This window comes from Pteropus vampyrus, unplaced genomic scaffold (assembly GCF_000151845.1).
Source record: "Pteropus vampyrus isolate Shadow unplaced genomic scaffold, Pvam_2.0 Scaffold553, whole genome shotgun sequence".
NCBI classification, from domain to species: domain Eukaryota; kingdom Metazoa; phylum Chordata; class Mammalia; order Chiroptera; family Pteropodidae; genus Pteropus; species Pteropus vampyrus.
In genome coordinates, this window is record NW_011889334.1 from 763790 (window position 1) to 773982 (window position 10193).

The 10193-nt window shown below is 37.0% G+C and overlaps 1 pseudogene; it reads left to right on the top strand.

Moving 5' to 3' along the window:
- Positions 1-8107, top strand: part of LOC105308174 — a 12102-nt pseudogene extending 3995 nt beyond the window's left edge.
- The last annotated feature ends 2086 nt before the right edge of the window (positions 8108-10193 follow it).

A 10193-nucleotide genomic window follows, 5' to 3' on the forward strand; every position in this document is an offset into this window, starting at 1 on the left:
AATATTCCATTGTATATATGTACCACAGCTTCTTTAGCCAATCATCTATTGTAGGACACTTTGGTTGCTTCTATGTCCTGTCCACCGTGAATAATGCTGCTATGAACACTGGTGTGCAAATATCTTTTTGGATATGGGTTTTCAAATCTTTGGGGGTAAATACCCAGTAGAGGGATTGCTGGATCATATGGTACATCAATTCTCAGTTTTTTGAGGAACTTCTACTGTTTTCCATAGTGGCTGTACCAATTTTCAGTCCCACCAGCAGTGTATAAGGGTTCTTTTTTCTCTGCATCTTCTCCCACATTTGTTATTACTTGTCCTGTTGATTATAGCTATTCTAACAGGTGTGAAATGGTATCTCATTGTGGTTTTGATTTGCATTTCCCGAATAGCTAGCTATGTTGAGCATCTTTTCATATATTTATTGGCCATTTATATGTCCTCCAGGGAGAAGTGTCTGGTCAAGTCCTGTGCCCATTTTTTGATTGAATCATTTGGTTTTTTGTTGTTATTGAGTTGTATGAGTTCTTTGTATATTTTGGATATTAGGCCCTTATTGGAGGTGTTGCTTGCAAATATATTTTCCTATTTGTCTCTTTACCTTGTTGCCGATTTCTTTTGCTGAGTAGAAGCCTGTTAGATTGATGTAGTCCCATTCATTTATTTTTGCTTTTACCTCCCTTGCTTTTGAGGTCAAATTCATAAAATCCTCTTTAAGTCTAGGGTCATTGAGTTTAGTTCCTATGTTTTCTTCTATGCATTTTATTGTTTCAGGTCTTATATTTAGGTCCTTAATCCATTTTGAGTTACTTTTGGCTTGTAGTGATAGACAACAGTCTAGTTTCATTCTTTTACAGGTGACTTTATGGTTTTCCCAGCACTATTTATTGAAGAGTCTTTTCTTTCTCCACTGTATGTTTTTGGCTTTTTTGTCAAAAATTATTTGCCCATATAAATATGGGTTTACTTTTGGACTCTCAATTCTGTTCTACTGGTCTGTGTGTCTGTTTTGCTGTCAGTAACATGCCGTTTTGATTACTATCGCTTTGTAGTATAATTTAAAGTCAGGCAGAGTGATGCCTCCAGCCTCATTCTTTTTCCTCAGGACAGCTTTGGCAATTTGGTGTCTTTCGTGTTTCCATACAAATCTGATGATATTTTGTTTCATTTCTTTAAAAAATGCCAATGAGATTTTGATGAGGATTACATTAAATCTGTATCATACTTAAGGTAATGTGGTCATTTTAATTATGTCGATTCTTCCAATCCAAGAACACGGAACATCTTTCCATTTCTTTGTATCTTCTTCGATTTCTTTTATTAGGGTCTTATAGAATTTATTATATAGATCCTTCACTTGTTTCATTAGGCTTATTCCTGGATATTTTATTCTTTTTGTTGCAATTGCAAAAGGAATTATTTTTCCCACTTCTTTTTCTGACACTTCATTATTAGACATTAGAAATGCTATGGATTTTTGAACATTTCTATATATCTCTTGATCTCTCTTTTTATTTCTTCTCTTACCTAGTCATTCTTCAATAACATGTTGTTTAATCTCCATCTCTTTGTGGTTCCTCCCACTTTCTTTTTACAGTTGATCTCCAGCTTCAAGGCATTATATCAGAAAATATGGTTGGTATAATTTCAATCCTCTTATATTTTTAGGCTATCTCTGTGTCCCAGTATGTGGTCAATCCTTGAGAATGTTCCATTTGCACTAGGGAAAGATATATAAGCAGCTGTTTTGTGATGAAAGGCTCTGCAAATGTCAAGTATGTCCAGTTGGTGTAATGTATTATTTAAGGATATTATTTCCTTATTGATTTTCTGTTTGCATGATCTATTCATATCTGACAGTGGGGTATTTAGTTCTCCTGCTATGATAGTGTGTTGGTCTGTTTCTCCCTTTAGTTCTGTTAGTAATTGCTTTATATATTTTGGGGATCCCTGATTGGGAGCATAGATATTAATAAATGTTATGTCTTCTTGGTGCATGATTCCCTTTATCATTATAAAAGGTCCTTCAGTACCTTTCTTTAACTTTTTTATTTCAAAGTATATTTCATCCAATATTAGTACCACTATTCCTGCATTTCTCTGAATGCCATCTGTTTGAAATACCATTTTCCACTTTTATTCTTTGAGTCTATATTTGTCTTTGGAACTGAGATGTGTCTCTTGGAGGCAGTATATATTTGGGTTTTGTTTTTTGATCCATTCTGCAACTCTGTGCCTTTTTATTGTTGAGTTCAGTCCAGTTATATTTCGGGTGATTATTGAAATATGAAGCTTTTCTATAGCCATTTTCTCTTTTGCTTTCTGGTAGCTTGGTGTTTCTATTGCTTCCTTGTCCTTGTGTTTCTGTTTGTTTTCTTTTGTTTTGCTTTGTTCATTTTTTATTTTGGTTGGGTTTTGTGGATTTTCCCTCTGGTCCTTCTTATTTTATGTTATATACTTTAGTTCTGAACCTTTCACATGTGGTTACCATTATGAATATGTAGAGGATAGTTATAAATATATAGTAGTCCATTTTCTTCTATGTGTGCCTTATCTCCATTCCCCTTTGTGAATTTAATTTTGAATCCTCTCCTTTTTAGTCATTTTTCTCTCAATTTGTCCCTATGTATGCTGAACGTTCATTACTATCTTGCTATAGCAATTCTCTTCTTATTGTTTAAGCTTATAATACTCCGTTTTTAATAAGGGTTGCACTCTTCTGCTTCTATCTGCCTGCTAGTCGCTTTACTCACAGTTATGTATTTTTTTCATCATTTTGTTTTAGGTGAGCTGATCCCTTTCAGTATTTCCTGTAATGCAGGCCTCATAGTGGAGAATTCCCTCAGTTCGTATGTCTGGAAAGTTCTTTATTTCTCTTTCATTTTTAAGGGAGAGCTTTGCTGGATACATTAGTATTTGCTGTTATCTCCTTTCATTTAATTGTTTGAATATTTGATTCCACTCCTTTCTGGCTTGTAAGATTTGTGCTGTGAAGTCTGATGATAACTTAATGGATTTTCCTTTATAGGTTACTATCCTCTTTTCTCTGGCTGCTCTGAGAATTCTTTCTTTGTCATTAATTTTTTATAATTTAAATATAATGTGTCTTCGGGAAGGCCTTTTTGGACTGAGATAATTGGGTGTTCTGTTGACTTTTTGAATTCCAAGCTCCAGCTCCCTCCTTAGAGTTAGGAAATTCTTGTTAATTATTTGTCTGAAAATGCTTTCTAATCTCTGCTCCTTTTCCTCCCTTTTTAGAACACTCATTATTCTTATGTTTCCTCTCATGAGGGCATCAGCTAGTTCCTGTATTTCTGTTCCATTATTTTTCATTCTTGGGTTTCTCTCTTCTTCCTTCTGATTTATTTCTAGATTTCTGTCTTTGATATCACTGATCCTTTCCTCCATTTGGTTGATTCAATTTCCCAAGCTTGCTATTTCATTTTTCATCTCTTTTGGTGTGTTCTTCATCTCCAGAAGTTCTATTTGGTTCTTTTTAAGAGTTTTAATATCCTTGCTAAAAAACTCATTCTGCTGATCTTATTGTTGTTTCAATTCCTGGAACTGTTGATATAAATTATTTTAGATCTCATTGAGTTTTTTCAGAAGTAACATCCTAAAGCCTCTGCCATTTAAGTCGCATATTTTCTACGTCTTTAAGCTTATTTTCTAAAGATTTTTCTCTTTTTTTCTGACCTTCCTTGACACCTTGTTTGTTCACTGTTTTAATGGACTATTTCTTTGCCTGGATGTAAATGGAAGTGTATTCTGCTCCCCTCCCCGACCCCTCGCCGAAAGAAAATTTATTATATAAAGATCTCTCTTTAGTTTGTTGCTAAGAAGGCATTTATCTTTTGGTTTCCAGTAGTTGGCATCTAAGCCTCAGGGATCCCTGCTTTATATAAGGCCTTAATAATGCCTTTTTTTTTCTTATAAAAATTCAATCGAGATCACTATCCTCAGTCTCAGTCCCTGTCTGTGTTAGTGATAGTTTAGGTAGTGTTCGTGGTGTCAATCTTGGAGGATATGGGGTAGGGTGGGGGGTGCCCTCTGGGTTGGAGGATGAGGGTTGTGGCTCAGCCTTGTGTTTTACAACTGTGACTGGAATAATCAGCTGTTGCTTCTCTCCCATCTTCACTTTGTTTTACTTTCTGCCCAGATCCTTGGGCACTGCAGCTGCATAGTACTGACAGCTCTCTCAGGAAAGGCTGTTCAGGGAACCAACCACACCTTTTCCCCTCCCCCTCTTCCTGTAACAAGCTCCTGCAGGGAGAGGCAGAACCTTTGTTTCTCCCAGTCTATCACCTGATTCCTGCGTTTTTGACCTGTGGTAGCTCTTATTTGCAGATCACTCATTCAGATATGCATGTGTGCTGGTTGGGTGTTATTTACTGAATTTTAGATTGGCTTATTATTATTTCAAAGGGAGAGATCTGGGGACATCTCTCACTCTGCCATGCTTCTAGTGCATGAGTCCTTGACTATGGTTTCCATGCTGCTGGTCATGTGTGATTCTTTGTCTATCTTAAATCTCTATGGGTTGGTTCCCTGAATCAGACACTATCAATATCTGACCATATCCTGACAGTTTCCATTGCTTACATACTAGCTCAACTTCCAACTACCGGCTCCTGCAACTCTTTGTGTGATCATCAGAGCCTGCTCTGCCTGTGAGGGAAAGGCTGAAAGTGCCAGGGAATTAATGCCTTAGAAGCAGCCCCAGGCCAAAGACTGATGGGAGCTTGTGGGTAAATATCCCAGCTCCCTTTCTCCTTGGGTGTGGTAACTCTGGCTCTGAGAGCTTTACAGAGGGATTAAGCTCCAGTTGCTCACGGTGGAAACTTGCTTAATTGACACTCTTTATTGATTTCCTTCCCTTTCCTACCTCATGCCCCTAATCTCCTCCTACAAGTGTTTCTGAGAATCACCTCCCAAATGAACCACTTGCATTTAAGTTATTTTCTGTGTCTGCTTGCAGAAGAAGCCAATTTTTAAGAAGTCTCATTGCCCTGTCTTTCAGATTTATCAATTTATCCTGGGTATTTTAGCTATGATGTGTGCATTTTATTCTTGAACATGTACCTTTAGAGTTGACTAATTCTATTCTGTCATATCACATCTGCTTTTTACTTCTGTAGAGGACTAAAATAATGCAGTTACATTTGAAATGTGAAGAAATATGACTATTTCATTTTTTGTAAAACTGAACTCAAACTGAACCCACTTCCACTCAGTATCAGGAAACAATCTTGCATTTTGAGGTAACACAATCATCTGGATGAAGAAGTTTTTCTGGCAATTGCAATTCAAATGCAAACTGCAATCTCAATGATTCTCCCATTCTTTTCTTCATCCCCAACTTGGAATCCTGATGCAGAGAGAACTTATGTAACTTTTGTGGGACAGGGTGAGGGTGTCTAGTCACTGAACTCCCTCTAGCCCTCAGAGATCTCTGATAAAGTGTCTCCTCCCATTAATCTTGGCTGACTCTCTTCTAGATCTATGCACCCACTGCTATGTGGCTTTTTGTTTGTCCTCTTGTGCATATGACTGGGAAACAGCTTTGCTTCATTTCTTCCCTTATGGCTAGTTTTTACAAATTCTATGCTTGGAGATCATAACCCCTTGGAAATAAACACAAGACCATCTCTCTCAAGATTCCATCTTTTACAAATTGGAGACATTTTGGTTTCAGACCACTGAGCCTGCTAAAACTTTAAACTATCCATTCAGTCCAATTGATGGATAACCCAAGATAATAATAATAATTCTAGGAGATAAAATACCTTTGGAACACCATGCATTCTCCTTTTTATGTTGAAATTTCCCCCCACATGAAGCTGTCAGTATATTTGGCGATAGTTATTTGAAAATTTCAATTGGTTCTCCTATTTATATTTTCCTTCTATCTGTTGACTTGCCCAACCTTATTGAAATACCAATGTTCTTTAACAGATTTGCTCATTGTTTCTGAATATTACTATTTAATTTTTGCTGTGTAGAAAAGAGAGCACTTAATATGGACTGGAAAACCTGGGATTGAATCTTAGCTCTTTCATTCGTTAGCTGGATGAGTTGAAACAATTTGTGGTGTCTCTAAACCAGTGGTTCTCAATGTGTGGGCCTTTCAGCAGCTTCAGTAGCACTTGGAAATTTGTTTAAAATGTAAATTACCATGCTCCTGGACCTATTTAAACTGAAAGTCTCTACTAAGTCCCAGCAGATCTGTATTTTATTTTATTTTTTATTATTATTTTTTTCATAAATGACAAGTGTTTTATTGGTATCTGATATGCAAATTTGTATTTTAAAAAGCTCTCCAGGTGATTCTAAAGTCCACTTTGTTTCCTTGTTTGTAAACAGTCAGACAGAATTTTCTACAGATGAGACTTAAATGAGATAATACATGCAAAAGAAATCTGCAAATAAGGGTCATATGCTCAAATGTAGGTGACATCACCAAGATGGCAGATTAGGAGACACCATCCTTTGTCTCCCCTCCACAAAGATCAATAATTAGACACCTATAATGAACAAAAACAGTTCACAGATAGCTCTGGAGTCCACTTAAGAAACTTCAACAATACAGTGGAACAAAAAACTTGAGAATAACCACACCAAAAGGAAAGGAAGAACAGCTTCATTTTGCCTGCATCATCCCATCACCCAAGCCAGCATTGTTCAGTGCCAAGAAGAAACTCCCCATCTAGAAAGACTTTACCTAGCTGGGAAAAGAAGAATGGGGTAAACAACAAGCTTCCATAGCCTTTCAGGGCACTATACGAAGGACCTCCTTTGGTTTTACCCCACCTAGAGACCGACATAGCTGAGATATATCAAACAGCTTAGAAAAAGGAAGAAGGACAGAAGTTGCCAGTATCAGCCACAAAGCAAGAATGACCATAGTTTCCAGTGACCTGCTCTGCAGATGACCCCAGCAGTTTTCAAGGCTGAACCAACAGCTAGTATAGTTGCTGTGTACCCCCTGCAGATTTAATCATCTTTCACCTCACAAGTATTCACATTAGCTGTCCCCAGATTGCTGAGTCCCTCCCTAAGCTCTATGCTGAGCTGACCCACACCAGCAGCTAGCCCAGACCTCTGTAGCTGCATGAGTACAAATATCAACCTAGACCCCCATAGCTGAACCTCATTGTTGTGCATGTGCTCAAGGATAACCCCTCCACATGTGGACTTCCATGCTTCTGGTCTGATGCCTATCACCAGCTTCCACTGCTATGTGTACACTGTGATAAGATCCTGCAGTCATGTAAGTGTACACCAATAGCTAAGGCCCCCAGAACTGCTTGTGGGCCTATATTCAGCCCTGTCTCCTGTCACTGGCCTGCACCTCTGGTTGATTGACAGTTATCCCCTCCAGCTATGCCCCTGCATGCCCTTGGCTTGACTTCCCACACTAGCCTCCACTGCCATGCACCTATGTCAAGAACCAGCAACCAGATTGGCAGTAATACAAATATTACTGTTAGCAGTAATAAATACCAACAGCCTAGGCCCCTGCAATTGCCAGCATTCTCTTAGTTGACCCCAGCTCTGACAGTTTGCCCTGGACCTCACTAATACATGTGTGCTTGCAAACAGCCTCTGTGACTACACAGGCACCTGTAGCTGGCCCCTTCAGCTGAATGTGTGCACATGACAACTCTGGCCAAGACTGCTGCCTACCTGATCTCTGACTGTTGAACTTGGAGGTGCCTTCGAGGACTCCAATAGCTCTTTTAGCCTCTGCAAACCTCCCACAGCACTTGTAAAGGACCACACAGTTGTTGATGAATGGGGACCCCAACATTCTAAGCTGATGAGTTATCATGTTGTCTGAACCCAGAATGAACACCCCGCCTACACACACTCAGCAATCTACATCTCTAGATCTGGTATCGCAGCATGCTCCAGATGTCCCCACCTTCAGAGAATGTCTTTCCTTACTGAAGTCAGTTCATAAAGTCTGGAAGAGGTGACTACTTCTTCAAATGAGCAGACACCTATGCAAGGCTACAGAGATCATGAAATTCGGGAAAACATGACAACACCAAAGGAATACAGTAAACTTCCAATAGCTGACCCCAAAGAAATGGAGATATAGTAATTGTCCAACAAAGAATTCAAACTAATTGTTCTAAATATGTTCAAAGAGCTATAAGAGAACACGGATAAATTTAACAAAATCAAGAGAATATTACAAGAATAAAATGAGAAATTCAACAAAGAGAAAACATAAAAAAGAACCAAATAGAAAATTTAGAGCTGAAGAATATAATGACCAAAGAATTCAACAGAGAGCTTCAGCAACACGTTGAACAAAGCAGAAGACAGAATCAGTGAGCCCAAAGACAGATCATTTGAAATTATCCAGTAAGAGAAGCAAAAAGAAAAAAGAATGAAAAAGAATGAATAAAGCCTATAGGACTTAAAAGATACCATTAAGAGAAAAAAAAACCTATGAATCATTAGAATCCCAAAAAGAGAAGAGTGGGAGAAAGAAGCAGAAAACTTATTTAAAAAAATAATGACTGAGAACTCCCCAAACCTGGGGAGAGATTTGGATATCCAAGTTCACTAAGCTAACAATTTACCCCAAAATTTAAATCCAAGATGATCTTCTCCAAGACACATTATACTAAAATTGTCTAAAATCAAAGACAAATAATTATTAAAGCAGAATTGAAATGTTTCTCTCATGTAAGTGTTCCCATCTTCCAATAAGGACATCAGCAGATTTCTTAGCAGAAATCTTGTGGGCCTGGAGACAGTGGGATGATATATTCAAAATACTGAAAGAAAAAAAAAAACTTGCCAACCGAGAATACTTTATTCAGTGAAGTTGTCCTTCAGAAGTGAAAGAGAGATAAAGCCTTTCCAAAAAAAAAAAAAAAAAAAAGTGGAAGTTCATCTCCACTAGATCTGACTTACAAGAAATGGTGAAAAGTGTTCTTCAAGCTGAAATGAAAGCTACATATTAGTAAAATGAAAACATATGAAAATATACCACACACTGGTGAAGGTAAGTATATAGTCAGATTCCAAATTCTCTATACTCTAATATGGTGGTGTGTTAACTCTAGTATAAAGGTTAAAGGACAAAAGTATTAAATATAGCTACAGCTACATTTATTTGTTAATGGATACACAATATAAAAAGATGTAAATTGTGGCATCAAAAACATAAAAAGGGGAAGGGTAGAGCTTTGATTAGCTTAAAGTAGACTGTTATCTGTATAAGATGTTTCAAGTAAGCCTCAGGGTAACCATAAAACAAAAACCTATATTACATATATACAAGATAAAGAGTAGGGAACGAAAATATACCACTATAGAAAATAATCAATTCACAAAGTAAGGCAGCAAGAGAGGAAGAAAGGAATAATAAAAAAAAAACACTACAAATAGCCGGAAAACGACAATATGGCAATAGTAAGTCCTAACCTATTAATAATTACTTTAAATGTAAATGGACTAAATTTTCCAATTAAAAGGCATAGAATGGCTGAATGGATAAATAAACAAGACCCAATTATATGCTGCCTACAAGAGATTTTATCTTCAAGGACACACAGAGGCTCAAAGTCAAAGAATGGAAATAGATATTTCACCCAAATAGAAACTAAAACACAGCAGGGATACCTCTATTTAGACAAAATATAGACAAAATATGGCAATGAGACATAAAGAAGGCCATATGTAATGATAAAGAGGTTAATTCATCAAGAGGGTATAAGAATCGTAAGTATATATGTACTCAACATCAGAGCACCTAACTACATTAAGCAAATACTAAAATATCTAACAGAGTAGTGGTCAAAAACTCAATAATAGTAGGGAACTTCAATACCCTACTTTCAACAATAGATAGATCATCCAGACAGAAAATGCCAGTTCTTTTCAAACTCTTCAAAAAAAATTGAAGAGGAGAGAACATCCCCAAACTCATGATGCCAGCATTACCTTTATACCAAAACCAGATAAGAATACTAGAAGAGAACTACAATGCAATATCCTTGAAAAATATAGATGCAAAAATTCTCAACAACATACTAGCAGACCAAATTCAATAGCATATTAAAAGGATCATTCACCATAATTAAGTGGGATTTGTCCCTGGGATGCAAGGAGAGATCTATATATATAAATCAATAAATGTGATACACCACATTAATAGAATAAAAGACAAA